Raw genomic sequence first — 16,900 nt, forward strand, 5'->3', positions numbered from 1 at the left:
TCTCAGTATATATACAGGACACTGACACCTCAGTATATATACAGGACCCTGACATCTCAGTATATATACAGGACCCTGACACCTCAGTATATATATACAGGACCCTGACACCTCAGTATATATATACAGGACCCTGACACCTCAGTATATATACAGGACACTGACACCTCAGTATATATACAGGACACTGACACCTCAGTATATATACAGGACCCTGACATCTCAGTATATATACAGGACCCTGACACCTCAGTATATATATACAGGACCCTGACACCTCAGTATATATATACAGGACCCTGACACCTCAGTATATATATACAGGACCCTGACACCTCAGTATATATACAGGACACTGACACCTCAGTATATATACAGGACACTGACATCTCAGTATATATACAGGACACTGACACCACAGTATATATACAGGACACTGACACCTCAGTATATATACAGGACCCTGACACCTCAGTATATATACAGGACCCTGACATCTCAGTATATATACAGGACACTGACACCTCAGTATATATACAGGACCCTGACACCTCAGTATATATACAGGACACTGACACCTCAGTATATATACAGGACCCTGACACCTCAGTATATATACAGGACACTGACACCTCAGTATATATACAGGACCCTGACACCTCAGTATATATACAGGACCCTGACACCTCAGTATATATACAGGACCCTGACACCTCAGTATATATACAGGACACTGACACCTCAGTATATATACAGGACCCTGACATCTCAGTATATATACAGGACACTGACACCTCAGTATATATACAGGACACTGACATCTCAGTATATATACAGGACCCTGACACCTCAGTATATATACAGGACACTGACACCTCAGTATATATACAGGACCCTGACATCTCAGTATATATACAGGACACTGACACCTCAGTATATATACAGGACCCTGACACCTCAGTATATATACAGGACACTGACACCTCAGTATATATACAGGACCCTGACATCTCAGTATATATACAGGACACTGACACCTCAGTATATATACAGGACACTGACATCTCAGTATATATACAGGACACTGACACCTCAGTATTTATACAGGACACTGACACCTCAGTATATATATACAGGACACTGACATCTCAGTATATATACAGGACACTGACACCTCAGTATATATACAGGACCCTGACACCTCAGTATATATACAGGACCCTGACACCTCAGTATATATACAGGACCCTGACACCTCAGTATATATACAGGACACTGACATCTCAGTATATATACAGGACACTGACACCTCAGTATTTATACAGGACACTGACACCTCAGTATATATACAGGACCCTGACACCTCAGTATATATATACAGGACACTGACATCTCAGTATATATACAGGACACTGACACCTCAGTATATATACAGAACCCTGACACCTCAGTATATATACAGGACCCTGACACCTCAGTATATATATACAGGACACTGACACCTCAGTATATATATAGAGGACACTGACACCTCAGTATATATACAGGACCCTGACACCTCAGTATATATACAGGACCCTGACACCTCAGTATATATACAAGACCCTGACACCTCAGTATATATATACAGGACCCTGACACCTCAGTATATATACAGGACACTGACACCTCAGTATATATACAGGACCCTGACACCTCAGTATATATATAGAGGACACTGACACCTCAGTATATATACAGGACACTGACACCTCAGTATATATATATACAGGACCCTGACACCTCAGTATATATACAGGACACTGACACCTCAGTATATATACAGGACCCTGACACCTCAGTATATATACAGGACCCTGACACCTCAGTATATATACAGGACACTGACACCTCAGTATATATATACAGGACACTGACATCTCAGTATATATACAGGACCCTGACACCTCAGTATATATACAGGACACTGACACCTCAGTATATATACAGGACCCTGACACCTCAGTATATATACAGGACCCTGACACCTCAGTATATATACAGGACCCTGACACCTCAGTATATATATAGAGGACACTGACACCTCAGTATATATACAGGACACTGACACCTCAGTATATATATACAGGACACTGACATCTCAGTATATATACAGGACCCTGACACCTCAGTATATATATACAGGACCCTGACACCTCAGTATATATACAGGACACTGACACCTCAGTATATATACAGGACCCTGACACCTCAGTATATATATACAGGACCCTGACACCTCAGTATATATACAGGACACTGACACCTCAGTATATATATACAGGACACTGACATCTCAGTATATATACAGGACCCTGACACCTCAGTATATATACAGGACCCTGACACCTCAGTATATATACAGGACACTGACACCTCAGTATATATACAGGACCCTGACACCTCAGTATATATACAGGACACTGACACCTCAGTATATATATACAGGACACTGACATCTCCGTATATATACAGGACCCTGACACCTCAGTATATATACAGGACCCTGACACCTCAGTATATATACAGGACACTGACACCTCAGTATATATACAGGACCCTGACACCTCAGTATATATACAGGACACTGACACCTCAGTATATATACAGGACACTGACACCTCAGTATATATACAGGACCCTGACACCTCAGTATATATACAGGACACTGACACCTCAGTATATATACAGGACACTGACACCTCAGTATATATACAGGACACTGACACCTCAGTATATATACAGGACACCGACACCTCAGTATATATATACAGGACCCTGACACCTCAGTATATATACAGGACCCTGACACCTCAGTATATATACAGGACCCTGACACCTCAGTATATATACAGGACACTGACACCTCAGTATATATACAGGACCCTGACACCTCAGTATATATATACAGGACCCTGACACCTCAGTATATATATACTGGACACTGACATCTCAGTATATATACAGGACACTGACATCTCAGTATATATATACAGGACACTGACACCTCAGTATATATATACAGGACACTGACACCTCAGTATATATATACAGGACCCTCACACCTCAGTATATATATACATGACCCTCACACCTCAGTATATATACAGGACCCTGACACCTCAGTATATATATACAGGACCCTGACACCTCAGTATATATATACAGGACACTGACACCTCAGTATATATACAGGACCCTGACACCTTAGTATATATACAGGACACTGACACCTCAGTATATATATACAGGACCCTGACACCTCAGTATATATATACATGACCCTCACACCTCAGTATATATACAGGACACTGACACCTCAGTATATATATACAGGACCCTGACACCTCAGTATATATATACAGGACACTGACACCTCAGTATATATACAGGACCCTGACATCTCAGTATATATACAGGACACTGACACCTCAGTATATATACAGGACCCTGACACCTCAGTATATATATACAGGACACTGACACCTCAGTATATATACAGGACACTGACATCTCAGTATATATACAGGACACTGACACCTCAGTATATATACAGGACACTGACACCTCAGTATATATATACAGGACACTGACATCTCAGTATATATACAGGACACTGACATCTCAGTATATATACAGGACACTGACACCTCAGTATATATACAGGACCCTGGCACCTCAGTATATATACAGGACCCTGACACCTCAGTATATATACAGGACCCTGACACCTCAGTATATATACAGGACCCTGACACCTCAGTATATATACAGGACACTGACACCTCAGTATATATACAGGACACTGACACCTCAGTATATATACAGGACCCTGACACCTCAGTATATATATACAGGACCCTGGCACCTCAGTATATATACAGGACACTGACACCTCAGTATATATACAGGACCCTGACACCTCAGTATATATACAGGACCCTGACATCTCAGTATATATACAGGACACTGACACCTCAGTATATATACAGGACACTGACACCTCAGTATATATACAGGACACTGACACCTCAGTATATATACAGGACCCTGGCACCTCAGTATATATACAGGACCCTGACACCTCAGTATATATACAGGACCCTGACACCTCAGTATATATACAGGACCCTGACACCTCAGTATATATACAGGACCCTGACACCTCAGTATATATATATACAGGACACTGACACCTCAGTATATATACAGGACACTGACACCTCAGTATATATACCGGACACTGACACCTCAGTATATATATATATATACAGGACACTGACACCTCAGTATATATACAGGACCCTGACACCTCAGTATATATATATATATATACAGGACACTGACACCTCAGTATATATACAGGACCCTGACACCTCAGTATATATACAGGACACTGACATCTCAGTATATATACAGGACACTGACACCTCAGTATATATACAGGACACTGACACCTCAGTATATATACAGGACCCTGACACCTCAGTATATATACAGGACCCTGACATCTCAGTATATATACAGGACACTGACACCTCAGTATATATACAGGACACTGACACCTCAGTATATATACAGGACACTGACACCTCAGTATATATACAGGACCCTGACACCTCAGTATATATACAGGACCCTGACACCTCAGTATATATACAGGACCCTGACACCTCAGTATATATACAGGACCCTGACACCTCAGTATATATACAGGACACTGACACCTCAGTATATATACAGGACACTGACATCTCAGTATATATACAGGACACTGACACCTCAGTATATATACAGGACACTGACACCTCAGTATATATACAGGACACTGACACCTCAGTATATATACAGGACCCTGGCACCTCAGTATATATACAGGACCCTGGCACCTCAGTATATATACAGGACCCTGACACCTCAGTATATATACAGGACCCTGACACCTCAGTATATATACAGGACCCTGACACCTCAGTATATATACAGGACCCTGACACCTCAGTATATATACAGGACCCTGACACCTCAGTATATATACAGGACACTGACACCTCACTATATATACCGGACACTGACACCTCACTATATATACCGGACACTGACACCTCAGTATATATATATATATACAGGACACTGACACCTCAGTATATATACAGGACCCTGACACCTCAGTATATATACAGGACACTGACACCTCAGTATATATACAGGACACTGACACCTCACTATATATACCGGACACTGACACCTCAGTATATATATATATATACAGGACACTGACACCTCAGTATATGTACAGGACCCTGACACCTCAGTATATATATATATATATACAGGACACTGACACCTCAGTATATATATACAGGACACTGACACCTCAGTATATATATACAGGACACTGACATCTCAGTATATATACAGGACACTGACACCTCAGTATATATACAGGACACTGACACCTCAGTATATATACAGGACACTGACATCTCAGTATATATACAGGACCCTGACACCTCAGTATATATACAGGACACTGACATCTCAGTATATATACAGGACCCTGACACCTCAGTATATATACAGGACACTGACACCTCAGTATATATACAGGACCCTGACACCTCAGTATATATACAGGACACTGACACCTCAGTATATATACAGGACACTGACACCTCAGTATATATACAGGATCCTGACACCTCAGTATATATATACAGGACACTGACACCTCAGTATATATACAGGACACTGACACCTCAGTATATATACAGGACCCTGACACCTCAGTATATATACAGGACCCTCACACCTCAGTATATCTATACAGGACCCTGACACCTCTGTATATATACAGGACCCTGACACCTCAGTATATATACAGGACCCTGACACCTCAGTATATATACAGGACACTGACACCTCAGTATATATACAGGACCCTGACACCTCAGTATATATACAGGACCCTGACACCTCAGTATATATACAGGACCCTGACACCTCAGTATATATACAGGACACTGACACCTCAGTATATATACAGGACACTGACATCTCAGTGTATATATACAGGACCCTGACATCTCAGTGTATATATACAGGACCTTGACATCTCAGTGTATATATACAGGACCCTGACATCTCAGTATATATACAGGACCCTGACATCTCAGTATATATACAGGACCCTGACATCTCAGTATATATACAGGACCCTGACACCTCAGTATATATATACTGGACCCTGACACCTCAGTATATATACAGGACACTGACACCTCAGTATATATACAGGACCCTGACATCTCAGTATATATACAGGACCCTGACACCTCAGTATATATACAGGACACTGACACCTCAGTATATATACAGGACCCTGACACCTCAGTATATATACAGGACCCTGACACCTCAGTGTATATATACAGGACCCTGACACCTCAGTTTATATACAGGACACTGACATCTCAGTATATATACAGGACCCTGACACCTCAGTATATATACAGGACCCTGACACCTTAGTATATATACAGGACACTGACATCTCAGTGTATATATACAGGACCCTGACATCTCAGTGTATATATACAGGACCCTGACATCTCAGTGTATATATACAGGACCCTGACATCTCAGTGTATATATACAGGACCCTGACATCTCAGTATATATACAGGACCCTGACATCTCAGTATATATACAGGACCCTGACACCTCAGTATATATACAGGACCCTGACACCTCAGTATATATACAGGACCCTGACACCTCAGTATATATACTGGACCCTGACACCTCAGTATATATACAGGACACTGACACCTCAGTATATATACAGGACCCTGACATCTCAGTATATATACAGGACCCTGACATCTCAGTATATATACAGGACCCTGACATCTCAGTATATATACAGGACCCTGACACCTCAGTATATATATACTGGACCCTGACACCTCAGTATATATATACTGGACCCTGACATCTCAGTATATATACAGGACCCTGACATCTCAGTATATATATACAGGACACTGACACCTCAGTATATATACAGGACACTGACACCTCAGTATATATATACAGGACACTGACACCTCAGTATATATATACAGGACACTGACACCTCAGTATATATATACAGGACACTGACACCTCAGTATATATACAGGACCCTGACACCTCAGTATATATACAGGACCCTGACACCTCAGTATATATACAGGACCCTGACACCTCAGTGTATATATACAGGACCCTGACACCTCAGTATATATACAGGACACTGACATCTCAGTATATATACAGTACCCTGACACCTCAGTATATATACAGGACCCTGACACCTCAGTATATATACAGGACCCTGACACCTCAGTATATATACAGGACCCTGACACCTCAGTGTATATATACAGGACCCTGACACCTCAGTATATATACAGGACACTGACATCTCAGTATATATACAGGACCCTGACACCTCAGTATATATACAGGACCCTGACACCTCAGTATATATACACTACCCTGACACCTCAGTGTATATATATACAGGACCCTGACACCTCAGTATATATATACAGGACCCTGACACCTCAGTATATATACAGGACACTGACATCTCAGTGTATATATACAGGACCCTGACACCTCAGTATATATATACAGGACACTGACACCTCAGTATATATACAGGACACTGACACCTCAGTATATATATACAGGACACTGACATCTCAGTGTATATATACAGGACCCTTACACCTCAGTATATATACAGGACACTGACACCTCAGTATATATACAGGACACTGACACCTCAGTATATATATACAGGACCCTGACATCTCAGTGTATATATACAGGACCCTGACACCTCAGTATATATATACAGGACACTGACACCTCAGTATATATATACAGGACACTGACATCTCAGTGTATATATACAGGACCCTGACACCTCAGTATATATATACAGGACACTGACACCTTAGTATATATATACAGGACACTGACACCTCAGTATATATACAGGACACTGACACCTCAGTATATATATACAGGACACTGACACCTCAGTATATATATACAGGACCCTGACAACTCAGTATATATACAGGACCCTGACATCTCAGTATATATACAGGACCCTGACATCTCAGTATATATACAGGACCCTGACATCTCAGTATATATACAGGACCCTGACACCTCAGTATATATACAGGACCCTGACACCTCAGTATATATATACAGGACCCTGACACCTCAGTATATATATACTGGACACTGACACCTCAGTATATATACAGGACACTGACACCTCAGTATATATACAGGACACTGACACCTCAGTATATATACAGGACCCTGACACCTCAGTATATATACAGGACCCTGACACCTCAGTATATATATACAGGACACTGACATCTCAGTATATATACAGGACCCTGACACCTCATTATATATACAGGACCCTGACACCTCAGTATATATACAGGACACTGACACCTCAGTATATATACAGGACCCTGACACCTCAGTATATATACAGGACACTGACATCTCAGTATGTATACAGGACACTGACACCTCAGTATATATATACAGGACACTGACACCTCAGTATATATACAGGACACTGACATCTCAGTATATATACAGGACACTGACACCTCAGTATATATACAGGACACTGACACCTCAGTATATATACAGGACCCTGACACCTCAGTATATATATACAGGACCCTGACACCTCAGTATATATATACAGGACCCTGACACCTCAGTATATATATACAGGACCCTGACACCTCAGTATATATATACAGGACCCTGACACCTCAGTATATATATACAGGACCCTGACACCTCAGTATATATACAGGACCCTGACACCTCAGTATATATACAGGACACTGACATCTCAGTATATATACAGGACACTGACACTTCAGCATATATACAAGACCCTGACACCTTTTAAAAATGAGATTCTCAAAGCACAATCGTTAACAATCCCGAAAAGTAGGAAGAATGGGAAGCATTTAAGGAAACCAGGATGGATGAGCACAGAACTTAAACACATGCTAAAAAGAAAGAAAGAAATGTTTATTAAATGGAAAGAGGGAGGCATATCTAAAGAAGATTATAATGCAGTCTGCAGATCCTGCAGGGCACGTATCAGGTTAGCTAAAGCTGACAATGAATTAAGGCTTGCAAGAGATGTCAAAAGCAATAAAAAAGGATTTTGGGGGTATGTCAAAAGTAAAAGAAAAGTCAAAGATGCTATAGGATTTTTACAGGATGAAAATGGAGAAATGGTAAGAGAGGATGTTGAGAAGGCCAAACTTTTTAATTCCTATTTTGCATCTGTTTTCTCTCAGAAAGAAAATGTAACATCAACTGATCTTCACTGTCCTTTTAAAGGAATAGAGGAATCCAAGTTATCTGTAAACCGAAAGATTGTGAGGGAATATTTAGCTAACATAAATGAGTTCAAGTCTCCAGGTCCAGATGAATTACACCCCAGAGTACTGAAGGAGATCGTAGAAGAAATTTTAGAACCACTCTCCATAATCTTTGAAAATTCTTGGAGAACAGGAGAAGTCCCAGAAGACTGGAGAAGAGCAAATGTTGTTCCTATCTTCAAAAAGGGGAAGAAGGTGGACCCAGGGAACTATAGGCCGGTGAGTCTGACTTCTATACCAGGAAAGATCTTTGAACAAATTATTAAACAACATGTATGTAAGTACATGGATAAGAATGAAGTGATTAACCAGAGTCAGCATGGGTTTGTAACTAACAAGTCATGTCAGACTAACTTAATTTCCTTCTATGACAGAATCACTGACTGGGTGGATCAGGGAAATGCTGTAGATATAGTATATCTTGACTTCAGCAAAGCATTTGAAAAAGTATCTCACACCATCCTTATTGAAAAAATGACCAAGTATGCAATGGACCAGGCAACTGTTAGGTGGATTCATAACTGGCTTAGTGATCGGACTCAAAGGGTGGTTGTAAATGGCTTCACATCCAGCTGGATGAATGTCTCAAGTGGGGTACCACAGGGCTCCGTCCTGGGACCTGTATTGTTCAACATCTTTATCAATGATTTAGATGAAGGAATTGAGGGTAAGCTGATTAAATTTGCTGATGACACAAAGCTAGGAGGGATAGCTAATACTAGAGAAGAGAGAGAGAGGATTCAAAAAGACCTAAATAAACTGGAGCAGTGGGCAGCAACCAACAGAATGGTTTTTAACAGGGAAAAATGGAAAGTACTACATCTGGGCAATAAAAATGAAAAAAGCATATACAGAATGGGAGGAATAGAGCTAAGCAACAGTACATGTGAAAAAGACTTAGGTATACTAATAGATCATAGACTGAACATGAGTCAACAGTGTGATGCAGCAGCAAAAAAGGCAAATACAATTCTGGGATGTATTAACAGAAGCATAGAGTCTAGATCACGTGAAGTCATTATCGGTCTTTACTCCTCTTTGGTCAGACCTCATCTGGAATACTGTGTACAGTTTTGGGCACCACATTTTAAAAAAAGATATTGATAAACTGGAGCAAGTTCAGAGAAGAGCGACCAGAATGGTGACTGGTCTGCAAACCATGTCCTATGAGGAACGGTTGCAGGATTTGGGAATGTTTAGCTTGCAAAAAAGAAGACTGAGAGGAGACTTAATAGCTGTCTACAAATATGTCAAGGGCTGTCACATTGTAGAAGGATCATCTTTATTCTCATTTGCACAAGGAAAGACTAGAAGCAATGGGATGAAACTAAATGGGAGGAGACACAGATTAGATATTAGAAGACACTGTATAACAGTGAGGTGATCAATGAGTGGAACAGGCGGCCACGAGAGGTGGTGAGTTCCCCTTCAATGGACGTCTTCAAACAGAGGCTGGACAGACATCTGTCTGAGATGATTTAGTGAATCCTGCTTTGAGCAGGGGGTTGGACCAGATGACCCAGGAGGTCCCTTCCAACTCTACCATTCTATGATTCTACCTCAGTATATATACAGGACCCTGACACCTCAGTATATATATACAGGACCCTGACACCTCAGTATATATACAGGACACTGACACCTCAGTATATATACAGGACCCTGACACCTCAGTATATATACAGGACCCTGACACCTCAGTATATATACAGGACCCTGACATCTCAGTATATATACAGGACCCTGACACCTCAGTATATATACAGGACCCTGACACCTCAGTATATATACAGGACCCTGACACCTCAGTATATATACAGGACACTGACAGCTCAGTATATATACAGGACACTGACATCTCAGTATATATACAGGACACTGACACCTCAGTATATATACAGGACACTGACATCTCAGTATATATACAGGACACTGACACCTCAGTATATATACAGGACCCTGACACCTCAGTATATATACAGGACACTGACACCTCAGTATATATACAGGACCCTGACACCTCAGTATATATACAGGACACTGACACCTCAGTATATATACAGGACCCTGACACCTCAGTATATATACAGGACACTGACAGCTCAGTATATATACAGGACACTGACATCTCAGTATATATACAGGACCCTGACACCTCAGTATATATACAGGACCCTGACACCTCAGTATATATACAGGACACTGACAGCTCAGTATATATACAGGACACTGACATCTCAGTATATATATACAGGACACTGACACCTCAGTATATATACAGGACACTGACACCTCAGTATATATACAGGACCCTGACACCTCAGTATATATACAGGACACTGACACCTCAGTATATATACAGGACCCTGACACCTCAGTATATATATACAGGACCCTGTCACCTCAGTATATATACAGGACACTGACACCTCAGTATATATACAGGACCCTGACACCTCAGTATATATATACAAGACCCTGACACCTCAGTATATATATACAGGACCCTGACACCTCAGTATATATACAGGACACTGACACCTCAGTATATATACAGGACACTGAGACCTCAGTATATATACAGGACCCTGACACCTCAGTATATATACAGGACACTGAGACCTCAGTATATATACAGGACCCTGACACCTCAGTATATATACAGGACCCTGACACCTCAGTATATATACAGGACCCTGACACCTCAGTATATATACAGGACCCTGACACCTCAGTATATATACAGGACCCTGACACCTCAGTATATATACAGGACCCTGACATCTCAGTATATATACAGGACCCTGACACCTCAGTAAATATACAGGACACTGACATCTCAGTATATATACAGGACCCTGACACCTCAGTATATATATACAGGACCCTGACACCTCAGTATATATACAGGACCCTGACACCTCAGTATATATACAGGACACTGACACCTCAGTATATATATATATATACAGGACCCTGACACCTTAGTATATATACAGGACACTGACATCTCAGTATATATACAGGACCCTGACACCTCAGTATATATATACAGGACCCTGACACCTCAGTATATATACAGGACCCTGACACCTCAGTATATATATACAGGACCCTGACATCTCAGTATATATACAGGACCCTGACATCTCAGTGTATATATACAGGACCCTGACATCTCAGTATATATACAGGACACTGACACCTCAGTGTATATATACAGGACACTGACACCTCAGTATATATACAGGACACTGACACCTCAGTATATATACAGGACCCTGACACCTCAGTATATATACAGGACCCTGACATCTCAGTGTATATATACAGGACCCTGACATCTCAGTATATATACAGGACACTGACACCTCAGTATATATATACAGGACACTGACACCTCAGTATATATTCAGGACCCTGACACCTCAGTATATATACAAGACACTGACACCTCAGTATATATATACAGGACCCTGACACCTCAGTATATATACAGGACACTGACACCTCAGTATATATATACAGGACCCTGACACCTCAGTATATATACAGGACACTGACACCTCAGAGTATATATACAGGACACTGACACCTCAGTATATATATACAGGACCCTGACACCTCAGTATATATACAGGACACTGACACCTCAGTATATATACATGACACTGACACCTCAGTATATATACAGGACACTGACACCTCAGTATATATACAGGACCCTGACACCTCAGTATATATACAGGACCCTGACACCTCAGTATATATACAGGACACTGACACCTCAGTATATATACAGGACACTGACACCTCAGTATATAGACAGGACCCTGACACCTCAGTATATAGACAGGACCCTGACACCTCAGTATATATACAGGACACTGACACCTCAGTATATATACAGGACCCTGACACCTCAGTATATATACAGGACCCTGACACCTCAGTATATATACAGGACACTGACACCTCAGTATATATATATGCAGGACACTGACACCTCAGTATATATACAGAACCCTGACACCTCAGTATATATACAGAACCCTGACACCTCAGTATATATACAGAACCCTGACACCTCAGTATATATACAGGACCCTGACACCTCAGTATATATACAGGACACTGACACCTCAGTATATATATACAGGACACTGACACCTCAGTATATATACAGGACCCTGACACCTCAGTATATATATACAGGACCCTGACACCTCAGTATATATACAGGACACTGACACCTCAGTATATATACAGGACACTGACATCTCAGTATATATACAGGACCCTGACATCTCAGTGTATATATACAGGACCCTGACATCTCAGTGTATATATACAGGACCCTGACATCTCAGTATATATACAGGACCCTGACATCTCAGTATATATACAGGACCCTGACATCTCAGTATATATATACAGGACACTGACACCTCAGTATATATACAGGACACTGACACCTCAGTATATATACAGGACCCTGACACCTCAGTATATATACAGGACACTGACACCTCAGTATATATATACAGGACACTGACACCTCAGTATATATACAGGACACTGACACCTCAGTATATATACAGGACACTGACACCTCAGTATATATACAGGACCCTGACACCTCAGTATATATACAGGACCCTGACACCTCAGTATATATACAGGACCCTGACACCTCAGTGTATATATATATATACAGGACACTGACACCTCAGTATATATACAGGACACTGACATCTCAGTATATATACAGGACCCTGACACCTCAGTATATATACAGGACACTGACACCTCAGTATATATATACAGGACACTGACACCTCAGTATATATACAGGACACTGACACCTCAGTATATATACAGGACACTGACACCTCAGTATATATACAGGACACTGACACCTCAGTATATATACAGGACACTGACACCTCAGTATATATACAGGACCCTGACATCTCAGTGTATATATACAGGACACTGACATCTCAGTGTATATATACAGGACCCTGACATCTCAGTGTATATATACAGGACCCTGACACCTCAGTATATATACAGGACCCTGACATCTCAGTGTATATACAGGACCCTGACACCTCAGTATATATATACAGGACACTGACATCTCAGTATATATACAGGACCCTGACACCTCAGTATATATACAGGACACTGACACCTCAGTATATATACAGGACCCTGACATCTCAGTATATATACAGGACCCTGACATCTCAGTATATATACAGGACACTGACACCTCAGTATATATACAGGACACTGACACCTTAGTATATATATACAGGACACTGACACCTCAGTATATATACAGGACACTGACACCTCAGTATATATATACAGGACACTGACATCTCAGTGTATATATACAGGACCCTTACACCTCAGTATATATATACAGGACACTGACATCTCAGTGTATATATACAGGACCCTTACACCTCAGTATATATATACAGGACACTGACACCTTAGTATATATATACAGGACACTGACACCTCAGTATATATACAGGACACTGACACCTCAGTATATATATACAGGACACTGACACCTCAGTATATATATACAGGACCCTGACAACTCAGTATATATACAGGACCCTGACATCTCAGTATATATACAGGACCCTGACATCTCAGTATATATACAGGACCCTGACACCTCAGTATATATACAGGACCCTGACACCTCAGTATATATATACAGGACCCTGACACCTCAGTATATATATACTGGACACTGACACCTCAGTATATATACAGGACACTGACACCTCAGTATATATACAGGACCCTGACACCTCAGTATATATATACAGGACACTGACACCTCAGTATATCTATACAGGACCCTGACACCTCAGTATATCTATACAGGACCCTGACACCTCAGTATATATACAGGACCCTGACACCTCAGTATATATACAGGACCCTGACACCTCAGTATATATACAGGACACTGACACCTCAGTATATATACAGGACCCTGACACCTCAGTATATATACAGGACACTGACACCTCAGTATATATACAGGACACTGACACCTCAGTATATATATACAGGACACTGACACCTCAGTATATATATACAGGACACTGACACCTCAGTATATATATACAGGACACTGACACCTCAGTATATATATACAGGACACTGACACCTCAGTATATATACAGGACACTGACACCTCAGTATATATACAGGACACTGACACCTCAGTATATATACAGGACCCTGACACCTCAGTATATATATACAGGACCCTGACACCTCAGTATATATATACAGGACCCTGACACCTCAGTATATATATACAGGACCCTGACACCTCAGTATATATATACAGGACCCTGACACCTCAGTATATATACAGGACCCTGACACCTCAGTATATATACAGGACACTGACATCTCAGTATATATACAGGACACTGACACTTCAGCATATATACAAGACCCTGACACCTTTTAAAAATGAGATTCTCAAAGCACAATCGTTAACAATCCCGAAAAGTAGGAAGAATGGGAAGCATTTAAGGAAACCAGGATGGATGAGCACAGAACTTAAACACATGCTAAAAAGAAAGAAAGAAATGTTTATTAAATGGAAAGAGGGAGGCATATATAAAGAAGATTATAATGCAGTCTGCAGATCCTGCAGGGCACGTATCAGGTTAGCTAAAGCTGACAATGAATTAAGGCTTGCAAGAGATGTCAAAAGCAATAAAAATGGATTTTGGGGGTATGTCAAAAGTAAAAGAAAAGTCAAAGATGCTATAGGATTTTTACAGGATGAAAATGGAGAAATGGTAAGAGAGGATGTTGAGAAGGCCAAACTTTTTAATTCCTATTTTGCATCTGTTTTCTCTCAGAAAGAAAATGTAACATCAACTGATCTTCACTGTCCTTTTAAAGGAATAGAGGAATCCAAGTTATCTGTAAACCGAAAGATTGTGAGGGAATATTTAGCTAACATAAATGAGTTCAAGTCTCCAGGTCCAGATGAATTACACCCCAGAGTACTGAAGGAGATCGTAGAAGAAATTTTAGAACCACTCTCCATAATCTTTGAAAATTCTTGGAGAACAGGAGAAGTCCCAGAAGACTGGAGAAGAGCAAATGTTGTTCCTATCTTCAAAAAGGGGAAGAAGGTGGACCCAGGGAACTATAGGCCGGTGAGTCTGACTTCTATACCAGGAAAGATCTTTGAACAAATTATTAAACAACATGTATGTAAGTACATGGATAAGAATGAAGTGATTAACCAGAGTCAGCATGGGTTTGTAACTAACAAGTCATGTCAGACTAACTTAATTTCCTTC

The 16,900-nt window shown here is 40.8% G+C and overlaps 2 protein-coding genes across 2 annotated transcripts in view; both read left to right on the forward strand.

Annotated features, from left to right (window-relative positions):
- Positions 1 to 16,900, forward strand: part of LOC141264605 (uncharacterized) — a 69,741-nt gene that overhangs the window by 46,613 nt on the left and 6,228 nt on the right. The window lies entirely within an intron of this gene.
- Positions 16,454 to 16,900, forward strand: part of LOC141264829 (uncharacterized) — a 34,782-nt gene continuing 34,335 nt past the window's right edge. The window contains exon 1 of the mRNA XM_073677183.1: positions 16,454 to 16,753. The gene's annotated coding sequence lies outside the window, so the exon portion shown is untranslated. The remainder of the gene's footprint in view (positions 16,754 to 16,900) is intronic.

This window comes from Phyllobates terribilis, unplaced genomic scaffold, assembly GCF_046119375.1.
Source record: "Phyllobates terribilis strain yellow unplaced genomic scaffold, ASM4611937v1 Scaffold_4__5_contigs__length_816908805, whole genome shotgun sequence".
In the NCBI taxonomy this organism is placed as follows: domain Eukaryota; kingdom Metazoa; phylum Chordata; class Amphibia; order Anura; family Dendrobatidae; genus Phyllobates; species Phyllobates terribilis.